At 39.6% G+C, this 22,860-nt stretch overlaps 1 non-coding gene across 1 annotated transcript; it reads right to left on the reverse strand.

Annotated features, from left to right (window-relative positions):
* Nucleotides 1–21,590: 21,590 nt before the first annotated feature.
* On the reverse strand, nucleotides 21,591–21,694 carry LOC148545329 (small nucleolar RNA R71). The gene has a single exon (XR_015901919.1). It is a non-coding gene; the product is annotated as a small nucleolar RNA R71 (small nucleolar RNA).
* Nucleotides 21,695–22,860: the final 1,166 nt, after the last annotated feature.

Below are 22,860 nucleotides of genomic sequence, written 5' to 3' on the forward strand. Positions count from 1 at the left end.
AGGGGTATACTTCCAACAAGAATAACTTGAGCTACAGAGCTCCAAATGAGGTGATTAAAGAAGCATTGGAAAGTAGTAATCAAGAGCTTTCCAAGCATATATGGCACTGCATGGTGGACACTAAAATTGAGGGAGAAAACTGACCTGCAATGTGCATAAATGAACATGGTGGCAACCTGCAGTGAGGCCACTTGACCTCTGCACCTTCGATGGAGTATAACTCGAGCTGTAGAGCCCCAATTGATGTGCTTCCAAGGGAATTGGAAAGTAGACATTCAGGGTTTTCTAACAATGTATAATAGTATGGGGTGGATAATACGTTTGAGCCTCCAGAACTGGCGTTTTCGCCAACGTTTGAGGCAAACGTTACCTCAAACGCTGCACACCAAAGCCAGCGACCATGCCCTCTTCAAATGATCATAACTTGAGTTGTAGATGTCCAATTGAAGGGATTCAAAATGGGTTAGAAATCTGACATTCAGAGCTTTCCAACCATATATGATAGTCTATATTGGGCATAAAATTAGCAACATGACAAGAGGACAAAGTTGGCGCCATGAACATGCATAAGGGAGGCCAACGTTGGAGCAAAAGTTAGACCCCTAACTTTTGCACCAACGTGGGTATCAGCAAAACAATGGGGATGATATGAAAAGTTAGAGCAAAATTTAGACCCCTAACTTTTGCTCAAACTTTTACTCAAGCTTTTATGTTTTTCAACCCGGTTCACAATGGATCTTTCTCCAACTCCAAGAGCAATCAACCAAGGCCTTTATCAACCCAATTCCATCAAGAGCAAGGGCCCAATTGACACCACTCAAAGGCACAAGAGATAGTTAGAATAGAAATTTCATTTTAATTGTAATTTGTTTTGAATTTCATTTTCATTTTGTAAAGCCTATATAAGGCATCATTTTCATATTTGTGAGGAAGCTGGCTCCACTAAGGAGCACGAGGATTTGAGAGCTCTCTTTAATTTTCTTTTCTTTGTTTTTGAGTCTTGGGTGGAGAATTGAAGGGTTCTGTTTCATTCTCCCTCTAAGATTTCTCTCTGCTTTCTTTACTGCTTAATTGAATCAAATTTTCTGTTAATTGCTCTTCATCTACTTTCTCTGCAATTTACATTTCCTTTGCAATTGTTCTTGTTGGATCTAGGAAGGCATTGAGATCTAGACTTGGTTATCTAGTCTCTTGGGTCCTGAGATCTTAATTCCAATTTTACATTCTCTGTTTATTGCTTTTCATGTTTATTTACATTTCTGTTTTGGTTCCGAATCAATCAAATCCATCTTTTACTTCTCTGCTTGTTGAAATTTAACTTCTCCTTGTTTAATTTCTGCAAATCCAATTCCCAATTCCCTTTACGTTTAATGCAATTTATATTTCTTGTCATTTAAGATTCTTGCAATTTACATTTCTTGTTCTTTAAGTTACTTGCCAATTTACATTCTGCAGCTTTAATTTCCCTGCAATTTTTACCTTCTGTTGCTCAACTTCACACAATTCACTCAATGTTAGCTTGACTAAACTAATCACCCACTAAAGTTGCTTGATCCATCAATCCCTGTGAGATCGACCTCACTCCCGTGAGTTATCATTACTTGATACGACCCGGTACACTTGCCGGTTAGATTTGTGTGTTTTGGGAGAAATTTATTTTTCACCAAAATATTCATCAACTCCCATATCCAAACTCTAAGTTTGGTGTTGGAGAGTTTCAACAATGCTCTGAACATCTGTGAGGCTCCATGAGAGCCCACTGTCAAGCTATTGACATTAAAGAAGCGCTTGTTGGGAGGCAACCCAATTTTTATTTATCTAACTATATTTTTCTTAGTTATATGTCTTTGTAGGTTCATGATCATGTGGAGTCACAAAATAAATATAAAAATTGAAAACGAAATCAAAAACAGCAGAAGAAAAATCACACCCTGGAGGAGCATCTGTCTGGCGTTCAGTGCCAGAACAGAGCATGGTTCTGGCGCTGAACGCCCAAAATGGGCAGCTTCTGGGCGTTGAACACCAGAACAGGCATGGTTCTGGCGTTTAACGCCAGAAATGGCACACAAATGGGCGTTGAACGCCCAAAATGGCCACCAACCTGGCGCTGAACGCCCAGAGTTGAGTGCAAAGGCATTTTTACATGCCTAATGGGTGTAGGGATGTAAATCCTTGAACACCTCAGGATCTGTAGATCCCACAGGATCCACTAAGGATTTGTGGACCCCACAGGATCCACTCAGGATCTGTGGACCCCACAGGATCCCCACCTACCTCCACTCACTTCTTCTCACCACTCTCTTTCACACAACCCCATAAACACTCTTCCCAAAAACCCTTCACCAATCACCTCAAACTCTCTTCCCCATCACCTCTTCACCACTCACATCCATCCACTCTTCCCCATAAACCTACCTCATAAACTCCACCTACCTTCAAAATTCAAAACCAATTTCCCACCCAAACCCACCCATATGGCCGAAACCTTTCCCCCCCTCCCTTCCCTATATAAAGCCCTCCATTCTTCATCAAATTCACACAACACACCCCTCTACACCCTTCTTGGCCGAAACACTCCCCACTCTCCCTCTCCTCCATTTCTTCTTCTTCTTCATCTATTCTTTCTTTTATTGCTCGAGGGCGAGCAAAATTCTAAGTTTGGTGTGGTAAAAGCATAAGCTTTTTGTTTTTCCATTACCATTGATGGCACCTAAGACCGGAGAATCCTCTAGAAAGGGAAAAGGGAAGACAAAAGCTTCCACATCCGAGTCATGGGAGATGGAAAGGTTCATCTCCAAAGCCCATCAAGACCACTTCTATGATGTTGTGGCCAAGAAGAAGGTGATCCCCGAGGTCCCTTTCAAACTCAAAAGAAATGAGTATCCGGAGATCCAACATGAAATTCAAAGAAGAGATTGGGAAGTTCTAACAAATCCCATCCAACAAGTCGGCATCCTAATGGTTCAAGAGTTCTATGCCAATAGATGGATCACCAAGAACCATGATCAAAGTAAGAACTCGGATCCAAAGAACTATGTTACAATGGTTCGGGGGAAATACTTAGATTTTAGTCCGGAGAATGTGAGGTTGGCGTTTAACTTGCCCATGATGCAAGGAGATGAACGCCCCTACACTAGAAGGGTCAACTTTAATCAAAGGTTGGACCAAGTCCTTATGGACATATGTGTAGAAGGAGCTCAATGGAAGATTGACTCCAAAGGCAAGCCGGTTCAACTAAGAAGATTGGACCTCAAGCCTGTGGCTAGAGGATGGTTGGAGTTCATTCAATGCTCAATCATTCCCACTAGCAACCGGTCTGAAGTTACTATAGACCGGGCCATCATGATCCATAGCATCATGATTGGAGAAGAGGTGGAAGTTCATGAGATTATACCTCAAGAACTCTACAAGGTGGCTGACAAGTCCTCCACTATGGCAAGGTTAGCCTTTCCTCACCTCATCTGCCACCTATGCAATTCGGCTGGGATTGACATAGAGGGAGATATCCTCATTAAAGAGGACAATCCCATCACTAAGAAGAAGATGGAGCAAGCAAGAGAGCCCATTCATGGAGCTCAAGAGGCGTATGAAGCTCATCACCATGAGATCCCGAAAATGCCTCAAATGCACTTTCCTCCACAAAACTATTGGGAGCAAATCAACACCTCCCTAGGAGAATTGAGTTCCAATATGGGACAACTAAGGGTGGAACATCAAGAGCACTCCATCATGCTTCATGAAATAAGAGAAGATCAAAAAGCAATGAGGGAGGAGCAACAAAGACAAGGAAGAGACATAGAAGAGCTCAAGGACATCATTGGTTCCTCAAGAAGGAAACGCCACCATCACTAAGGTGGATTCATTCCTTGTTCTTATTTCTTCTGTTTTTTGTTTTCTATGTTATGTGCTTATCTATGTTTGTGTCTTCATTACATGATCATTAGTGGTTAGTAACTTTGTCTTAAAGTTATGAATGTCCTATGAATCCATCACCTCTCTTAAATGAAAAATGTTTTAAATCAAAAGAACAAGAAGTACATGAGTTTCGAATTTATCCTTGAACTTAGCTTAATTATATTGATGTGGTGACAATGCTTCTTGTTTTTTGAATGAATGCTTGAACAGTGCATATGTTTTTTTGAAGTTGTTGTTTAAGAATGTTAAATATGTTGGCTCTTGAAAGAATGATGACTAGGAAACATGTTATTTCATAATCTGAAAAATCATAAAAATGATTCTTGAAGCAAGAAAAAGCAGCAAAGAACAAAGCTTGCAGAAAAAAAAAATAGGCGAAAAAAAATAGAAAGAAAATAGAAAGAAAAAGCAAGCAGAAAAAGCCAAAAGCTCTTAAAACCAAGAGGCAAGAGCAAAAAGCCAATAACCCTTAAAACCAAAAGGCAAGGGCAAATAAAAAGGATCCCAAGGCTTTGAGCATCAGTGGATAGGAGGGCCTAAAGGATTAAAATCCTGGTCTAAGCGGCTAAACCAAGCTGTCCCTAACCATGTGCTTGTGGCGTGTAAGTGTCAAGTGAAAACTTGAGACTGAGCGGTTAAAGTCAAGGTCCAAAGCAAAAAAAAAGAGTGTGCTTAAGAACCCTGGACACCTCTAATTGGGGACTTTAGCAAAGCTGAGTCACAATCTGAAAAGGTTCACCCAATTATGTGTCTGTGGTATTTATGTATCTGGTGGTAATACTGGAAAACAAAGTGCTTAGGGCCACGGCCAAGACTCATGAAATAGCTGTGTTCAAGAATCATCATACTGAACTAGGAGAATCAATAACACTATCTGAACTCTGAGTTCCTATAGATGCCAATCATTCTGAACCTCAATGGATAAAGTGAGATGCCAAAACTATTCAAGAGGCAAAAAGCTATAAGTCCCGCTCATTTGATTGAAGCTATGTTTCATTGATAGTTTGGAATTCATAGTATATTCTCTTCTTTTTATCCTATTTGATTTTCAGTTACTTGGGGACAAGCAACAATTTAAGTTTGGTGTTGTGATGAGCGGATAATTTATATGCTTTTTGACATTGTTTTTAGTATGTTTTTAGTAGTATCTAGTTACTTTTAGGGATGTTTTCATTAGTTTTTATGTTAAATTCACATTTCTGGACTTTACTATGAGTTTGTGTGTTCTTTTGTGATTTCAGGTATTTTCTGGCTGAAATTGAGGGACTTGAGCAAAAATCAGATTCAGAGGTTGAAGAAGGACTGCTGATGCTGTTGGATTCTGACCTCCCTGCACTCAAAGTGGATTTTGCTGGAGCTACAGAACTCGAAATGGCGCGCTTCGAATTGCGTTGGAAAGTAGACATCCACGGCTTTCCAGCAATATATAATAGTCCATACTTTGCTCGAGAATAGACGACGTAAAGTGGTGTTCAACGCCAGCTCTCTGCCCAATTCTGGAGTTCAGCGCCAGAAATGGATCAAGAACCAGAGTTGAACGCCAGAAATGGATCAAAACCTGGCGTTCAACTCCACAAATGGCCTCTGCACGTGCAACACTCAAGCTCAGCCCAAGCACACAATAAGAGGGCCCCGGAAGTGGATTTATGCATCAATTACTTACTCATGTAAACCCTAGTAGCTAGATTATTATAAATAGGACCTTTTACTATTGTATTAGGTATCTTTGAACGCATAGTTCTTAGACCATGGGGGCTGGCCTCTCGGCCATGCCTGGACCTTTCACTTATGTAATTTTAACGGAAGAGTTTCTACACTCCATAGATTAAGGTGTGGAGCTCTGTTGTTCCTCAAAGATTAATGCAAAGTACTACTGTTTTCTATTCAATTCATCTTATTTCGCTTCTAAGATATTCATTCGTACTTCAATCTGAATGTGATGAACGTGACAATCATCATCATTCCCTATGAATGCGTGCCTGACAACCACTTCCGTTCTACCTTAGACTGAATGAGTATCTCTTAGATCTCCTAACCAGAATCTTCGTGGTGTAAGCTAGAATGATAGCGGTATTCAAGAGAATCCGGAAGGTCTAAACCTTGTCTGTGGTATTCCGAGTAGGATTCAATGAATGAATGACTGTGACGAGCTCCAAACTCGCGATTGCAGGGCGTTAGTGACAGACGCAAAAGGATAGTAAATCCTATTCCAGCATGATCGAGAACCGACAGATGAATAGCCGTGCCGTGACAGGGTGCGTTGATCATTTTCACTGAGAGGATAAGATGAATCCATTGACAAAGGTGATGCCTCCAGTCGATTAGCCGTGCCGTGACAGGGCATTGGATCATTTTCCCGAGAAATGACCGAAAGTAGCCGTTGACAATGATGATGTATCACATAAAGCCAGCCATGGAAAGGAGTCAGACTGACTGGATGAAGATAGCAGGAAAGCAGAGGTTCAGAGGAACGAAAAGCATCTCCATTCGCTTATTTGAAATTCCTACCAATGATTTACATAAGTACCTCTATCCCTATTCTATTAATTATTATTCAAAAACACCATTATCAATTTATATCTGCCTAACTGAGATTTGCAAGGTGACCATAGCTTGCTTCATACCAACAATCTCCGTGGGATTCGACCCTTACTCACGTAAGGTATTACTTGGACGACCCAGTGCACTTGCTGGTTAGTTACACGGAGTTGTGAACCATGGTCTTGGCATCATGTTTTTGGTGCCATTACCAGGTAAAGAAAGAGCGATGAATTTTACATAATTAAAGTGTAATCACGATTTCGCGTACCAATCTTCTAGTTAGTTCTTCAAGTCTTGGATATGGGCCTTTGGATCTTTAGTTTGAAGCAGTTATCCTCTTCAGTGGGCTTAGCTTTACTTGCAGAGAGAAAGTGTGAAGTAGGCAGGGTATTTAGCTCAGGACGTTAGTGGCGTTAACGTTAAGTGACAGTGTGGATTCAAGAACGTTAGTGACGATCACCTTTTTCACTAACGTTCCTAACCCAGGGATGATCCACGTTAACTTCAACGTTAGTGGCACCAACGTGACCACTAACGTTACCTCTTGGTCCTTCGCACATGTTATTGGGACTCACCTTTTCCAATAACGTTGAGAGTCCTCCCTTCCCCTGCGTTAGAGTCCACGTTAATTTAGTTAACGTGGCTCTTAACGTAGGCTTGCCAATCCTTCGAGAACGTTAGTGACACTTACTTTTGTCACTAACGTTCCAAGATGCCCCTACTTCCCATGTTAGAATCTACGTTAACTACGTTAACGTGGCTTCTAACGTGGTGATGATAGCCATCTCCAACGTTAGTGACAAAGGTGAGTGTCACTAACGTTGGCTCATCATCCTTCCCTCCACGTTAGCTTCCACGTTAACTAAGTTAACGTGGGAGTTAACGTGGCTCATAGTGGCTCATTGTGGCTCATTCCAACGTTAGTGACAAAAGGTGAGTGTCACAAACGTTGGCGATTGTTTGCTTTCTCTACGTTAGCTTTCACGTTAACTTAGTTAACGTGGGAGTTAACGTAGCTCAAAGTGGCTTAGTCCAACGTTAGTGACAATGGTGAGTGTCACTAACGTTGGCCATTCTTTTGCTTCTCAATGTTAGAGTCCACGTTAACTAAGTTAACGCAGAGGCTAACATGGCCAATATGAGCTTGGTCCAACATTAGTGACAAAGGTGAGTGTCACTAACGTTGGCTCCACTTTCTTTCTTCCACGTTAGAGTTCACGTTAACTTAGTTAACGTGACTCTTATCGTGGGCTATGATGGCTTCGAGGATGTTATTGGCGATTACTTTTCTCATTAACGTTGCAAGCTAGCTCCCATTCCACGTTAGTGGTCACGTTAGTTAGACTAACGTGGCTACTAACGTGGTTCTTTCTTGCTTCCTTTGTCCTGAAATCAAGCAATAAAGTGCATCAATGTTCTAATCCACATCATGAGACATGCATCATCTAATTTTTCATATAATTCATGCATAATTCTCATGAAACCATGTAAAGTGCACCATGTTTGCTTGAATCAAGAGGTAAGTGAAATTCTACCCAAAACTTGCTTATTTCCTAAGAAAATGCATGAAACTACCCTAAAACAGTAAAGAAAAGGTTAGTGAAACTGGCCAAAATGCCCCGGCATCACAACACCAAACTTAAAGCTTGCTTGTCCCTAAGCAAGTACTGGAACAAGAGAATGATGAATGAAATGCCAAGAGAAATGAGTCATTATTGTGGAAGTTATGTCCTTGGTTTTATGGTGTTTTCATGCATAACAACTTAGGTTCATTCCATCACTGGCTTTCAGACCTTTATCATGTCCTAGAATACCCACTTGACTGCACCTTATGAAACTTTTATTCATTGATCCTTTTTGTCATTTCAGGGCTTATTTGTGTTCTTAGACTAGGTGCTCTGTGAGGGGGGCGACTCTTTAAGATAAGCTTTCAGCCAGCACTCCCGAACCAGTTGGTTCAAGGTGCTAGGTGTTGAGACACCCCTAAGGGCTTACTCCCTCAAGTCTCTTTCCTCCATACATACACACCACAGGCACATGGTTTGTTATTTTCTTTCTTGAGACCTTGGTGTGCAGCACCTCTTTGGGTTACTAAGCGTTCTGTAGCAAAGGTTACTCTTGATAGTGGACTTTCAGCTGATAATCCCGAGTTAGTTAACCCAAGTTACCAAGTGATAAGGCACCCCTAAGAGCTTATTCATCCAAGTAAATCCCTTACACAGGAACACCATAGACACTTGCCCCAAGATTCAAACCCTTGGTGCCTAGCCTTATTTCTTACTCTTTTTCTTTTATTCTTTAACTTTCATTTTTTTTTCTTTCCCTTTTTTTATTGGGATCTTATTATTCAGCTAGTCTCATGGGGTGTGTTTCAAGCATATGCTTCAGGACAGATAGTTACCTTCCCACCTTATTGGTGAACCAACTTAGCTAATCTATTACCACACCACAAATCTAGGAACTTACTCCACAATATGAACTCCACTCTGGTCTTTGATAACACATATTCTCTTTTTATTTGATTAAAAAGGAGACAAGCAACACAACAAGCAAGATGGGATTGAAAACAAGCAATTTGACTAGCAATCATAGACCTAAGCAAGGAGAATACTAAAAACAGAATTGAAAATCCTAAACTACCATGGAACATGTTCTATTTCATACATGATTTTCCTTATTTAAAGCTTGAAAAATATGGATCAAAGAGGGAACTCCACCACCTTTTACTCATGGGGTTGTCCATACTCTTCCTCTTGCTTGTCTTCTTGGTGTTTTTCTTGAGTGCTTGTACTCCCACTTCCCTTTCCTTTTCCAATCAACTTCTTCCAAAAACCAGCATCTTCTATCTTCTTTTTCAGTGCTTCCTTCTGCTATTTCTGCCACTCCCCTTGTTGATTCATCCAATTAGAAAGGAGCTCTTCTTGATGATCCATCCTTTGAGCTTGAATGTGCAGTTGTTGTTCTTGTCCCTCCATATAACTCCTTGTTAGTTCCTCAATGGCTCCATGAATGTGATTAAGGTTTATGTTGGTTGGGTCATAATATTCTCTTTGTTGGTGTTCTTCCTGATGAGACTCTTCTTGGTGAGCTCCTCCTTTTGGTTTTGGCTTTCCTATGTGAGGTCTTCTTTGTTGTTGGGCTGGTGTCACATGAGTTAGATGCTGAAACGTAATTAGCCTCCCAGGTGATGACATGTCACCATGTCATGTTTTTCTATGCTTTTTCTTTGTTTTTTTAATAGGTTTTATGCACTTCCTTGAGCCATAAGTAAGCCAATTGGGTAGAATTTCATGTTTCCTTTGATTCAATCAATCATGGATAAATTGATGCATTTTCATGAGATTTTGTGCTATAATTGTCATATATTATGAAAGAAAAACAATCTCATGATATTGAGCATAGCTTTGATACTTTTGATTGATTGATGATAGGTGAAAAAGCTTTGAAAAAGGTTGAAGAAAAGAAGATGGCAAGGGCAAGAAGGAGGACTCACGTTTGAGCTAAAGTTTGCCTCAAACTTAAGCTCAAACGTGAGGAAAAGCAAAATTTCACCCAGGGAGGCCAGAAGCTTGCGCCAACGTTTGCCTCAAACTTGAGGTCAAACGTTGCTCCTCACAGCCTGAAGGGGTATACTTCCAACAAGAATAACTTGAGCTACAGAGCTCCAAATGAGGTGATTCAAAAAGCAATGGAAAGTAGGAATCGAGAGCTTTCCAAGCATATATGGTACTACACGGTAGACACTAAAATTGAGGGAGAAAACTGCCCCGAAATGTGCATAAACGAACATGGTGGCAACCTGCAGTGAGGCCAACTGACCTCTACACCTTCGACGGAGTATAACTCGAGCTGTGGAGCTCCAAATGATGCGCTTCCAATGACATTGGAAAGTAGACATTCAGGGTTTTCCAACAATATATAATAGTATGGTGTGGACAATGCATTTGAGCCTCCAAAACCTGACGTTTTCGTCCACGTTTGAGGCAAACGTCGCCTCAAACGTTGCACACCAAAGCCAGCGACCCTGTCCCCTTCAATGGAGCATAACTTGAGTTGTAGATGTCCAATTGAGGTGATTTCAGTTGCGTTGGAAAGCTGACATTCAGAGCTTTCCAACCATGGATAATAGTCTATAGTGGGCATGAAATTGGCAACGTTGACAAGAGGACAAAGAAGCGTCCCAAGACTTGAACTTTAAAAACACATCCAGGAGGACTTAACGTTTGAGCTCACGTTTGACCTCAAACGTGAACTCAAACGTGAGTGACAGCAAACCCCCATTCTGCATCATGCCATTACAAGACGTTTGAGTCAACGTTTGCCTCAAACATTGACTCAAACGTGAATGATCCCAATTCCATCAAGGCCATCCAGATCCATTCTTCCTCAAATTCAAAGCAAGCTAAGCCCATTACCATCACTCAAAGGCACACAGAGAAGCTAGATTAGGAATTTCATTCAATTGTAATTTGTTTTTAATTTCAATTTTATTTTCATTTTCATTTGGAAAAGCCTATATAAGGCATCCTTATCATCTTTATCAGGAGGCTGGCTCCACGAGGGAGCATTAGGAATAGAGAACTCTCTCTCTTTAGTTTTTCTCTTTGTTTTGAATCTTGGGTTGAGAATTGAAGGAATTCTGTTTCATTCTCACTTTGAGATTTCTCTTGTTCTTCTTCTACAAAATTTCAGTGAATTAAGGATTTGAATCAACACTCTGTTTACTGCTTTCATCTTCATTTCTTTTGCAAATTGTTCTTTATTGGATCAAGGAAGAACTCGAGATCTAGACTTGTTTTCTAGTCTCATTGAGCCCCTGAGATCTTCACTTGTCTTTCTAGATTTCACAATTGATTTGAGTTTTCCTGCTGATTTACTTTTCTGCTACAATTTCCTTCTCTGCAATTTTTACTTTCTACTGCATTGCTTCCAATTTACATTTCCTGCACATTTACATTCTACACTTTAACTTTGAGCTTGCTGCAAATCTGAATTTACTTTTCTTGTCTTGGATCCATTGATTTCTTTAATTTCTAGCACCCAGCCCCCCTTTACTTTTCATGCAATTTACATTTCTTGTCATTTAAGTTTCTGCAATTTACATTGCTTGTTCTTTAAGTTTTTGCCCATTTACATTCTGAAACTTTAATTTCCTGTCATTTAAAATTCTGTTGGTTACAATTTCTCACAATTCACTTCAATGTTAGCTTGACTAAACTAATCACCCACTAAAGTTGCTTGATCCATCAATCCCTGTGGGATCGACCTCACTCTAAGTGAGTTTTACTACTTGATGCGACCCGGTATACTTGCCGGTGGGTTTTGGGTGTTTTGGAAATTCGTTTTTCCACAAATTTTCCCATCACCAGGATTTAACCAATCTGGGTTGCTATCCTCGAAGACAACCTTGGCCTTCATGCACAGTCTGAGGATAGTGCTGGGGTACCAAAGCCTGGCACCCGAATCAATCTTCTCAGCTGACTCTTGAATCCCCTCAGCTATAAGTTCGTGCACATTGATATCTCCACCTTGTACTAAGCAATGCACCATAGTAGCTCGAGTGACTGACGTTAGGATTTTTTCCAGTAAAGAAGTTCATAAAAACAGTCGCGTTGTAGATATAGTCTCTAAACCAACAAAAATCCCTTCGTACAAATGTTTTGGTTGTCACAAGTAACAAACCCCTTAAAAATTGTTAACCGAGTATTCAAACCTCGGGTCGTCTTCTCAAGGAACTGCAGGGAAGTATGTTCTTATTATTGGTTATGGAGGTTGTAAAATCGGGGTTGAGAGTGAAGAGTAGATATGACAAATAATTTAAATGGCAATTAAAATAAATAAATACTGTAAAGCAATCTTTTGGCAAGGTAAGAGAAATTGGAAGTCCAACTTAGTTATCTCTCTCAACAATAATGAAAGTTGAATCTAAATTCCACTTAGTTAACCTTTACTAAAGTAAAGGAAAGTCAAGGGACTAATTAGTTTGACCTTCGAATCCTATTTATTTCCTAAGAAAAAGTTGGGATTATTGAAGTTCAGTTCAATTAGCAAGATAACGATTATCAATTATGCTGAGTTTAATAATGTTGAGTTACTGATTTCTTAACCAAGACCAAAAGGGAAAAAGTAAAATTGTTGGAATAAAAATGTCCTTAGATGGAAAGCAATGGTAACACAAATTAAGGAGAAAGCAATCAATAACTGAAATACCTCAAATAATCATTAATTCAAATCATAACATGAAAAGGGTTCATAAGTCAAGTTGGCAACATTTATAGGTACGAATAAAAGCATTAAAGTAAATATTAAACCTGGATTGAGAGTCACTCTTACAAACTAAGAGAAGTCCTAAATCCTAATCCTAATCATAAGAGAGAGAGGATAGAACCTCTCTGAAACTAAATCTAATCATGGAAAGTGAAAATTGGCGAGCTCTCTCTGAATGGATGCATTCCCTCACTTTGTAACCTCTGGTCTATGCCTTCTGGACTTGGATTTGGGGCAAAAAGGGCTTCAGAATTCTCTATGAGCATTTTCTGCAATTTCTGGTGTGTGGCCTCTGTCACGCGTCCGCGTGGGTCACGCGGTTGCGTCATTCGGGGCATTTCCTTGCCACGCGGTCGTGTGAGTCATGCGACCGCGTCATGTGCGTTCTGCTTAAGGCGCGCGGTCGCGTCAGTCATGCGGCCGCATCGCTGCTGATTCGTGCTTGGCACACGATCGCTTCGTCCATGCGATCGCGTGGATGCCAGTTTCTTCAGAAGCTCCGTTTTGTGCTTTCCTTCCATTTTTGTATGTTTCCTTTACATCCTTTAAGTCATTCCTACCTTAGAAGATCTGAAACTACTCAACACACTAATCACGGCATCGAATAGAAATAAAGGTAATTAAGATAATTAATATTAAAGCATAGGAAACATGTTTTTCACATACATCACATAATAAGGAAGGGAAAGTAAAACCATGCAATTAATATGAATAAGTGGGTGAAGGATTGAATAAATCGCTCAAATTAAGCACAAAATATATCATAAAATATGGGTTTATCAACCTCCCCACACTTAAACAATAGCATGTCCTCATGCTAAATCCAAAGTAAAAAGTAAGGTTAAAGTGGTGGAATATTATACAATGCAACCTATTCTTAATGCATCTACCTAAATGAGTCATGCAATTCCAATTTATCCACTCATATATAAAGCTTGCATGTAGTCAAATTAATTCACATTCTCAAGGAGTCATATATATATATATATATATATAGCTAACCCTTAAATAATAAAGCATTTTAGCAAATGAGATGGGAAATAAAAATATTGTACAAACTTGCAAAACAATTAGTATATTAAGCACAGATATATGTTGATGAGTTATTGAACCCTCATTGGAGTTTGTGTTTACCCTCTAGTCACTCAGTGTTTATTGGGTTCATTCACTCTATTTTTCTTTTTATTCTTACTTCCTATAACTTTGTTCTTCATCTAACCAATCAATAATTACAGAGTACAGTCATACCAAAAGTCATGAGGTCTTTAACTAAGGTTGTAATGGGGCCGAGGTAAAGGTAAGGATATATGTATAAGGCTAAGTGAGATAATAAGTGAATCTTTAATTAGACTAAGATCTCACCTAACATACATATTTAGTAGAATAAAACTTTCTTTACCAATTTTCCCATATTATCCCACTTGTTGTTACATGCTCATGTTTCAATTTTATTTTTATCCCATGTGCATTGCTTTTATTTTGCATTGGGGAATTCTTTTGTATCCCCTTTTATTAAATGCTGAAAAATAACTTTTTTTTAATGCACATGGTAATTGAATCACTTTGATATCTCATGAGCATGCTTCCCAAATTTTATTTTATTTCTTTTAACTTTTCTACCTTTTGTTTCTATCATCCATGTTCCCAATAGGTTTCCCACATTTTAATCTACTCATAATTTTCTATCTTAAGCTAACCAAGGATTCAACTTGGGATTTTATTTTGTTTTTCTGCTTAAGGCTAGTAGTGTGGCTAAAATAGAATAAAAGGGATTTTAAAGGCTCAAGGGGGCTAGCAAGGGTGATGTGAAAGGTACGTTATTTTGGGGTAAGTGAGCTAAAATCAAATGATGGCCTCAATCATTATTTTGATATGTATCTATATTCTATATTCTATAATTGGACATATAGATTAAAGCAAAGTAAAAAACATCAAAATAAAAAGAAGCAAAACACTAATGACAAGTCATCTTAGCCTAGTTTCACTAGCTTTTTTCTTTTGTTTTCAATTGATTTTATGCACTTTCTTGAGCCATAAGTAAGCCAATTGGGTAGAATTTCATGTTTCCTTTGATTCAATCAACCATGGATAAATTAATGCAATTTCATGAGATTTTGTGCTATAATTGTCATATATTATGAAAGAATAACAATCTCATGATTTTGAGCATAGCTTTGATGTGCTTGGTTGATTAATGATAGGTGAAAAGAGCTTTGAAGAAGGTTGAAGAAAGAAGAAATGGCAAGGAGCAAGAGAGAACAAAAAGCTTGAGCAAAAGCTTGCCTCAAACTTTAGCTCAAACTTTTGGAAGAGTTGAATTCACCCTGGATGGAGCAAAAGCTTGTGCCAACGTTTGACATCAAGCTTTTAGGCAAACGTTGGCACCACAACAAACTCACCCTGGAGAAGAGCAAAAGCTTGCGCCAACGTTTTACCTCAAGCTTTTAGGCAAACGTTGGTGCCACAACAAACTCACCCTGGAGAAGAGCAAAAGCTTGCGCCAACGTTTGACCTCAAGCTTTTAGCCAAACGTTGGCGCCACAACAAATACACCCAGGAGAGCAAAAGCTTGCGCCAACGTTTGACCTCAAGCTTTTAGGCAAACGTTGGCGCCACAACAGCCTGAAGGGGTATACTTCCAACAAGAATAACTTGAGTTGTAGATGTCCAATTGAGGTGATTCCAATTGGGTTAGAAAGCTGACATTCAGAGCTTTCCAACCATATATAATAGTCTATAGTTGGCATAAAATTGGCAACATTGACAAGAAGACAAAGTAGCACCCCGAGAGGCATACAAGAGGGATCCACGTTTGGCTCAAAGTTTGACCTCAAACTTTGGCTCAAACGTGGATGACAGCAAAAGGAGGCAAGCTGATATGAAAAGCTTGAGTCAAAGTTTGACCTCAAACTTTTACTCAAGCTTTAATGGTTCATGGCCCGATTCACAAGTGGGTTTCTCTCCAACTCCAAGAGCAATCAATAGAGGCTTTTGTCAACCCAATTCCATCAAGAGCAAAGGCCCAATTCAAGGCTTGAAGATCATTTGAAGAGAGTGTATAAATAGCTTAGAATTTAATTTTTTGGGGAGCTTTTCCTTTTTAGTTTCGCTGAGTGATTTTGGAAGAGCTTTTGGTTAGGAGTTATTTGGAGATTCTGAGTCTTGGGGAAGGAGAATTGAATCCTCTTCCTCTTAGTTTTCTTGTTTTAAATTTCATTTACACTCGTCTTAAATCTTGGGTTGAAGAATTGAGGAAATTCTGTCTCAATCTCACCTTGAGATCTCTTTCTGTTTTGATTTACTGCATCATTGAGAATTTGCGATTTCACTTCCTTTCTTCTACTGCTTGATCTTTACTTTTCTTGCAATTGAATTCTAAATTTGGATCTAGGAAGGGATTGAGATCTAGACTTGGTTATCTAGTCTCTTAAGTCCTGAGATCTACATCTTTCAATTTCAATTTCCTTGTTTCGTTGCTACACCAAGCTTATTTTCATTTTCATTTACGATCCGGTTTAATTGAATCCATCTTTTACATTTTTGCTTGTTGAATTTTACTGTTCCTTGTTTAATTTCTGCAAATCACACTCCCAATTCCCTTTATAATTCAAGCCATTTACATTTCTTGCACTTTAAGATTCTGCAATTTACATTTCTTGCGTTATAAGTTTCTGCCATTTAATTTCTTATTCTTTAAAATTCAGCACATTTACTTTCCCGCTCTTTCCTTTACTGCAATTTCCCCTCTTCCCTTTTACTTTTCATGCAATTTTGTTTCTGCAAATTACAAATCACTCAACCAAATCTTGATTCGCTGACTAAATCAACCACTAAACTAAAATTGCTCAATCCTTCAATCCCTGTGGGATCGACCTCACTCACGTGAGTTATTATTACTTGATGCGACCCGGTACACTTGCCGGTGAGTTTTGTGTTGGATCGTTTTCCACACATCAAGTTTTTGGCGCCGTTGCTGGGGATTGAAATAGATTGACAATGATTAAGTGAAGTGGAGATCTAGATCAAGCACTTTTTCTTTTCTGTTTCTTTATTTTCATTGCTAACCTGCTAACTGTTTGAATTTTTGCTTAAGCTAACTAATAATATTTCACTTCAGCCATGGATTGAAGTGTTATTGTCTTTCTGATGTGTGATTTTTATGCTTTGGTTGTATGTCAGGTACAAGGAGAGTTAGACCCGCTTTTTGTGAACAAGACGAAAGAACCCTCAGAAGATTAAGAAGAGCTGAAAGAGGGAAAAACATTGTTGGAGAAGAGGAATCGGAAGAAGAGTTCCAGGATATGGAGGAACATCTAACAAATCCACCAAATGGAGCTGAAGGAACAGCCAATAACAATAATAATCCACCACAGAGGAGAGTTTTGGCTTCCTACACGTGTGCAAATCCTAGACATTGTGGGAGTAGCATTCTGACCCCAAATGTTAATGCAAATAACTTTGAACTAAAGCCACAACTCATCACCTTGGTTCAAAATAATTGTTCCTATGGAGGAGGGCCACTTGAAGACCCTAACCAACACTTGTCCACTTTCTTGAGGATTTGTGACACTGTCAAAACCAATGGTGTGCACCCTAACAGTTACAAGCTACTGCTATTTCCATTTTCTCTCAGAGACAAAGCCACTCAATGGTTGGAATCTTTCCCAAGAGACAACATCAACAATTGGGATGATCTAGTAACCAAGTTCCTTGCCAAGTTTTACCCACCTTAAAGAGTTATTAGATTGAAGACTGAAGTGCAAACATTCACTCAAATGGATGCTGAACCCTTGTATGAGGCATGGGAATGATACAAAGCTCTAATCAGGAAGTGTCCACCGGGAATGTTTAGTGAGTGGGACAGATTGCAGAATTTCTATGAAGGCTTGACATTGAAATCTCAAGAGGCTTTGGATTATTCAGCAGGAGGCTCTCTACAACTAATGAAAACGGCTGAAGAAGCCCAAAATCTCATTGATATGGTGGCCAACAACCAGTATTTCTTTGCTCACCAAAGGCAACGCCAACCATCACAAAGGAAAGGAGTGATGGAGTTGGAAGGAGTAGATTCAATCCTGGCTCAAAACAAAATGATGCAGCAGCAAATTCAACAACAATTTGAGCAAATGGCCAAAAGAATTGATGGCCTACAAGTAGCATCAGTGAGTGCCACAAGCCAACCAACAACCCCTTGGGGGCAGAATGAGGAGAACCAAGAAGAACAACAACAAGAGGAAGTGCATTATATGCACAACCAAGGATCAAATGAGGTGTATGATGACACCTACAATCCATCCTGGAAGAACCACCCAAACCTCAGATGGGGGGATAATCACAACCAGAACCAACAACCATGGAAGAGAAACTCAAACCAAAACACTTCAAGAAACAACCAAAACCACAACCAGCAGCAAACTAACCAAAACCCTTACAGAAAACCCCAAAACAACTACCCCAACTCCAACCATTATCAATCCAATAACCAACCCACCAACCAAAATGCCTATCATCCACCATCCACACCTCACAACCAACCACAAACATCACCAGAATCCCAAAGAATCACTAACCTGGAAACCTTGATAGACAACATGTGGAAACATGATGCCAAGGTATCATAGGCTAGTTTCACTAGCATTTTTCTGTTAGTTTTAGTTGTTTTATGCATTTTCTTGAGCTTAAAGTAACCAAAAATGGTTAAATGAAGAACAAAGTAATGAACCATCCAAACAATATGATTTTGATGCAAATTCCATGAGTTTTAGTTATATTACTTAAATGCTATGAATGGAAGATTTCTCATGAAATTTTGCAAGACTTTGATGCAATTGTTTGGATGATTTCAGGGAAGAAGAGGCTAGGCAAGGAAGCAACAAAATCAATAAAGGAAGCTTGAATATCACATGTGGAGTTTAAGTTCCAGTTTAAGCCTAAACTAGAGCTTAAACGCCAAAAATCATGAAGGATAAGAAATGCTGGAATTGAAGTTTAACCTCCAGTTTGACCTCAAACTGGAGGTTAAACGCCAGAATGAAAAGCCTCACTTAAGGAGCATTCCACGTTTAACCTCCAGTTTGACCTCAAACTGGAGGTTAAACGCCAGAATGAGTATGCCACCCAGGGAGGAGTTCCACGTTTAACCTCCAGTTTGACCTCAAACTGGAGGTTAAACGCCAGAACCAGGAAGAGTACCAGGGAGCCATTCCACGTTTAAGCTCCAGTTTGACTCAAACTGGAGCTTAAACGTGTTCGACAGCTTTTCTACTCCAGGGTTGCTCTCTCCATTTCCACGTTTAACCTCCAGTTTGACCTCAAACTGGAGGTTAAACGTGTTCGACACCTCCAGGGCCACCATTCTAAGCTTCCACGTTTAACCTCCAGTTTGACCTCAAACTGGAGGTTAAACGTGTTCGACCTCCAGTATGCCTCCACCCTTTTCCACGTTTAACCTCCAGTTTAACCTCAAACTGGAGGTTAAACGTGTTCGACCTCCAGGGCTGCCCTTCCATCTCCACGTTTAAGCTTCAGTTTAACCTTAAACTGAAGCTTAAACGTGTTCGACTACATGACTCTCCAGGGCTACCTTCTTCCATTTCCACGTTTAAGCTTCAGTTTAACCTTAAACTGAAGCTTAAACGTGCTTCTACAAAAGGCCTCACTGGAAGTGTCTGGCGTTTAAGCTGCAGTTTAAGCTTAAACTACAACTTAAACGCCACTCTTGGAAAAGGTTTCTGGGCCAAAAATATTGTGATTTAAGTTAGTCTTTGAGCACAAATATTAACTTAAACTTACTTTGGTATGAAACCCAATTGAATATCATGGTTTATGGGATTGGGCCTGAAGGATTGATGAGTTTGAAATCTCAAATTATTGAGTCATGTGTCATTATTTGATTATCACTAAATTGGCTCAATAAATGTTACAGGATTTGGATCAACAACCTCATCAAGGTTATGGATCATAAACCCAAGGCAAAAGGAAAGCAAGGAGAGGCCTCAAAGCCCAAGAAGCACAACTGAAGCTCAATATAGAAAGTGTATAAATAGGATAGAAGTTAAGTTAGAGGGAACTTTTACTTTCACTTTTAGCTAGTTTTCCTTTTCTTTGTAATTGAATTCAGAGCTATGATTCACTAAACCCCCTTTCATTGGGTTAGGGAGCTCTATTGTAATTCAATGAATCAATAATAGTTTATCTTCTTCTTCAATCTTTTCTCTTGAATTTTGTTAGAAAGCTTCTCGATTTAATTCCATTGAGTAGTTGTCTTGGGAAAGAAACTACTCATACTTGGAATCCTTCGGAGCCTTGGGAAAGGAATGGAGGATTCATGCTAGAGAAGCTTTCTCACAGTGGATTGGATTGGGGTTTGGATGGATATTGTGACATGTAATCCTACCAAATTGTGGTTCATGAAATTGTGTGGTATAATCAGTGATCAAGCATCATCTCTTCTTATGAACATTTAAACCAAGGGATTGGGAATTTGTTTGTTTTTAGAGAGCATTGGTGAGCCAAGGAATTGGGATCCAATCATATAAGATTGCCAAGCAAAATTCAATGAATGCATTGGTTGAGGAAGAGATATACATGTTTTGATTCGGAGATTTCAATATCTCCTAAACCCAATGAATTCCCCATTTCTGATTTCCCCTTTCTCTTTACATTCTGCAACTCAATTCATGCAATCACCCCCATTCCCTTTTAATTTCAGCAATTTAGTTTCTGCTCTTTAATTCATGCAATTTAAGATTCTGCCATTTAATTTTCTTGTCATTTACTTTTCCCGCCAATTTTACATTCCGCAATTCTCATCTCAAATCTTGATTCCGCTCAACTAGAACACACTTCTAATCCGAATTGCTCACTCAACCAATCCTTGTGGGATTCGACCTCACTCTATTGTGAGTTTTTACTTGACGATAACCGGTGCACTTGCCGGAAGGAATTTTGCCGATCGTGCAATTTCCTAAATCGTAGCATAACTAGTTTATGCGCATCAAGTTTATGGCGCCGTTGCCGGGGATTGGTTTTCGATTGACAATTCTCAAATTGGAAGCTAACTAGATTGAGCAATTTTCTCTTGCTTTGTTAATTCTGTCCAAGATACTTGTTGAATTTTAATTTCTGCACTTGGTTACATGCTTTCCTTCTTTATGCCTTTAAATTCATGCAACTAACTCACTGACTCACTAACTGTTTGAATTAATTCCTCAATTGAGCTAACCATACTCTTCCATTAACCAAGAGTATTTCACTTGTTTGTGTTTGAGCTGTGTTCTTGTATGACAGGTAGGAGAGGAGAGACATCAACTCCTCCATATACCGAACCAGAGAGGACCCTTCATAGACTTAGAAGGGAAGCAAGAGGGAAGAGAGTAGTGGGAGAAGAGGAATCTGAAGGAGAATCTGAGGACAATTTTGAGGAAGCTTTAGATCTCAACATGGATAGAGAAGCTCACAACCATGAGAGAGCTGATGGAAACGATTCCATCCCTGAGAGGAGGGTTCTTAGTTCATACATAAACCCAACCTCTGGGAATTGTGGTAGTAGCATCCAGAAACCACCCATTCAGGCCAACAATTTTGAGCTCAAGCCACAGCTAATATCACTTGTGGAAAATCATTGTTCCTTTGGAGGAAGTGCTAATGAAGACCCAAACCAACATCTCACAAAATTCCTGAGAATTTGTGACACTGTGAAGTCCAATGGAGTCCAGGAAGATGCCTATAAACTGCTTTTGTTCCCATTTTCACTTAGGGACAAAGCAGCTAAGTGGCTGGAATCATTCCCAAGGGGGAGTCTAACAACATGGGATGAGGTGGAAAGCAAGTTTCTGGCACGTTTCTACCCTCCACAAAAGGTCAATAGACTTCGATCTGAGGTTCAGACTTTTAGACAACAAGATGGTGAAACTCTCTACGAGGCATGGGAGAGATTCAAGGACTTGACAAGGAAATGCCCACCAAACATGTTCCATGATTGGGTGCAACTGCACATCTTCTATGATGGGCTCTCTTATGAATCAAGGAAGGCTGTAGACCATTCATCAGGAGGTTCATTGAACAGGAAAAAGACTGTGGAAGAAGCCATTGAAGTGATCGAGACAGTGGCTGAGAATGAGTACTACTATGCATCAGAAAGGCACAACACTAAGGGAGTCATGGAGCTAAACCATGTTGATACAATTCTAGCCCAAAACAAGGTGTTTGCCAAGCAACTAGCAGAGCTTACCAGGCAATTAGAAACAAAGCAAGTGGCTGCAATACACACACAAGATCAAGAGGAAGTAGGCATTGAAGGAGGTGATTGGGATGAGGTTAACTATGTGGGAAACCAACAAAGGCAATCATATGATCCACATTCCAACACTTACAACCCAGGCTGGAGAAACCACCCAAACTTTGGGTGGGGAAACCAACAAACCCAACCACAAAACCACAAACCTTACAACCACAACCAACATAACAATTCCACATACCAAAACTCCAACCAAAGATCATACCAAGCCACACAAAACACTTACCCCCAACCATCATATCATGGCCAAAATAATCAACATACCCAACCTAATCCGAACCAACAATTTCAAGATCAATTAAACCGGATAGAAGGAATGCTTGCAACCATGAGCCAAGACATAATTGAATTGAAAGCTTTTAAGGAAGAAGTAAATTCTAACTTGCAAAACCAAGGAGCTGCCATCCAGAAGCTAGAAAATCAAATTTTGTATTTGACTAAGCAAGCCCCTGGGACAAGCGGTTCTCATGCTGCCAAGGCTATTGCAAGGGAGGAATGTAAGGCCATAACCCTCAGAAGTGGAAAGAATCTAAAGGAGATTTCAAGGGAAACCACAGAGGATGAAGCAAAGGAAAATGTGAAAGACAAAGAACAAGGACAATCTGTTACACCGTTTGCAACAAAAGAAAAAGAAAAAGAGGTCTTGAAGCCTTACACACCTAAAGCACCTTATCCTCAACGTTTGATGAAAAGTGAAAAGGACGGCCAATTCTCCAGGTTCTTGGAGATTTTCAAGAAGCTTCAAATCAACATTCCCTTTGCTGAGGCAATAGAGCAAATGCCACTCTATGCAAAATTCTTAAAAGAATTAATGACCAAGAAGAGAAGCTGGAGAAATG

The sequence above is a fragment of the Arachis ipaensis genome, chromosome B9 (genome assembly GCF_059453495.1).
Source record: "Arachis ipaensis isolate K30076 ecotype BB chromosome B9, ASM5945349v1, whole genome shotgun sequence".
Classification (NCBI taxonomy): Eukaryota; Viridiplantae; Streptophyta; class Magnoliopsida; order Fabales; family Fabaceae; genus Arachis; species Arachis ipaensis.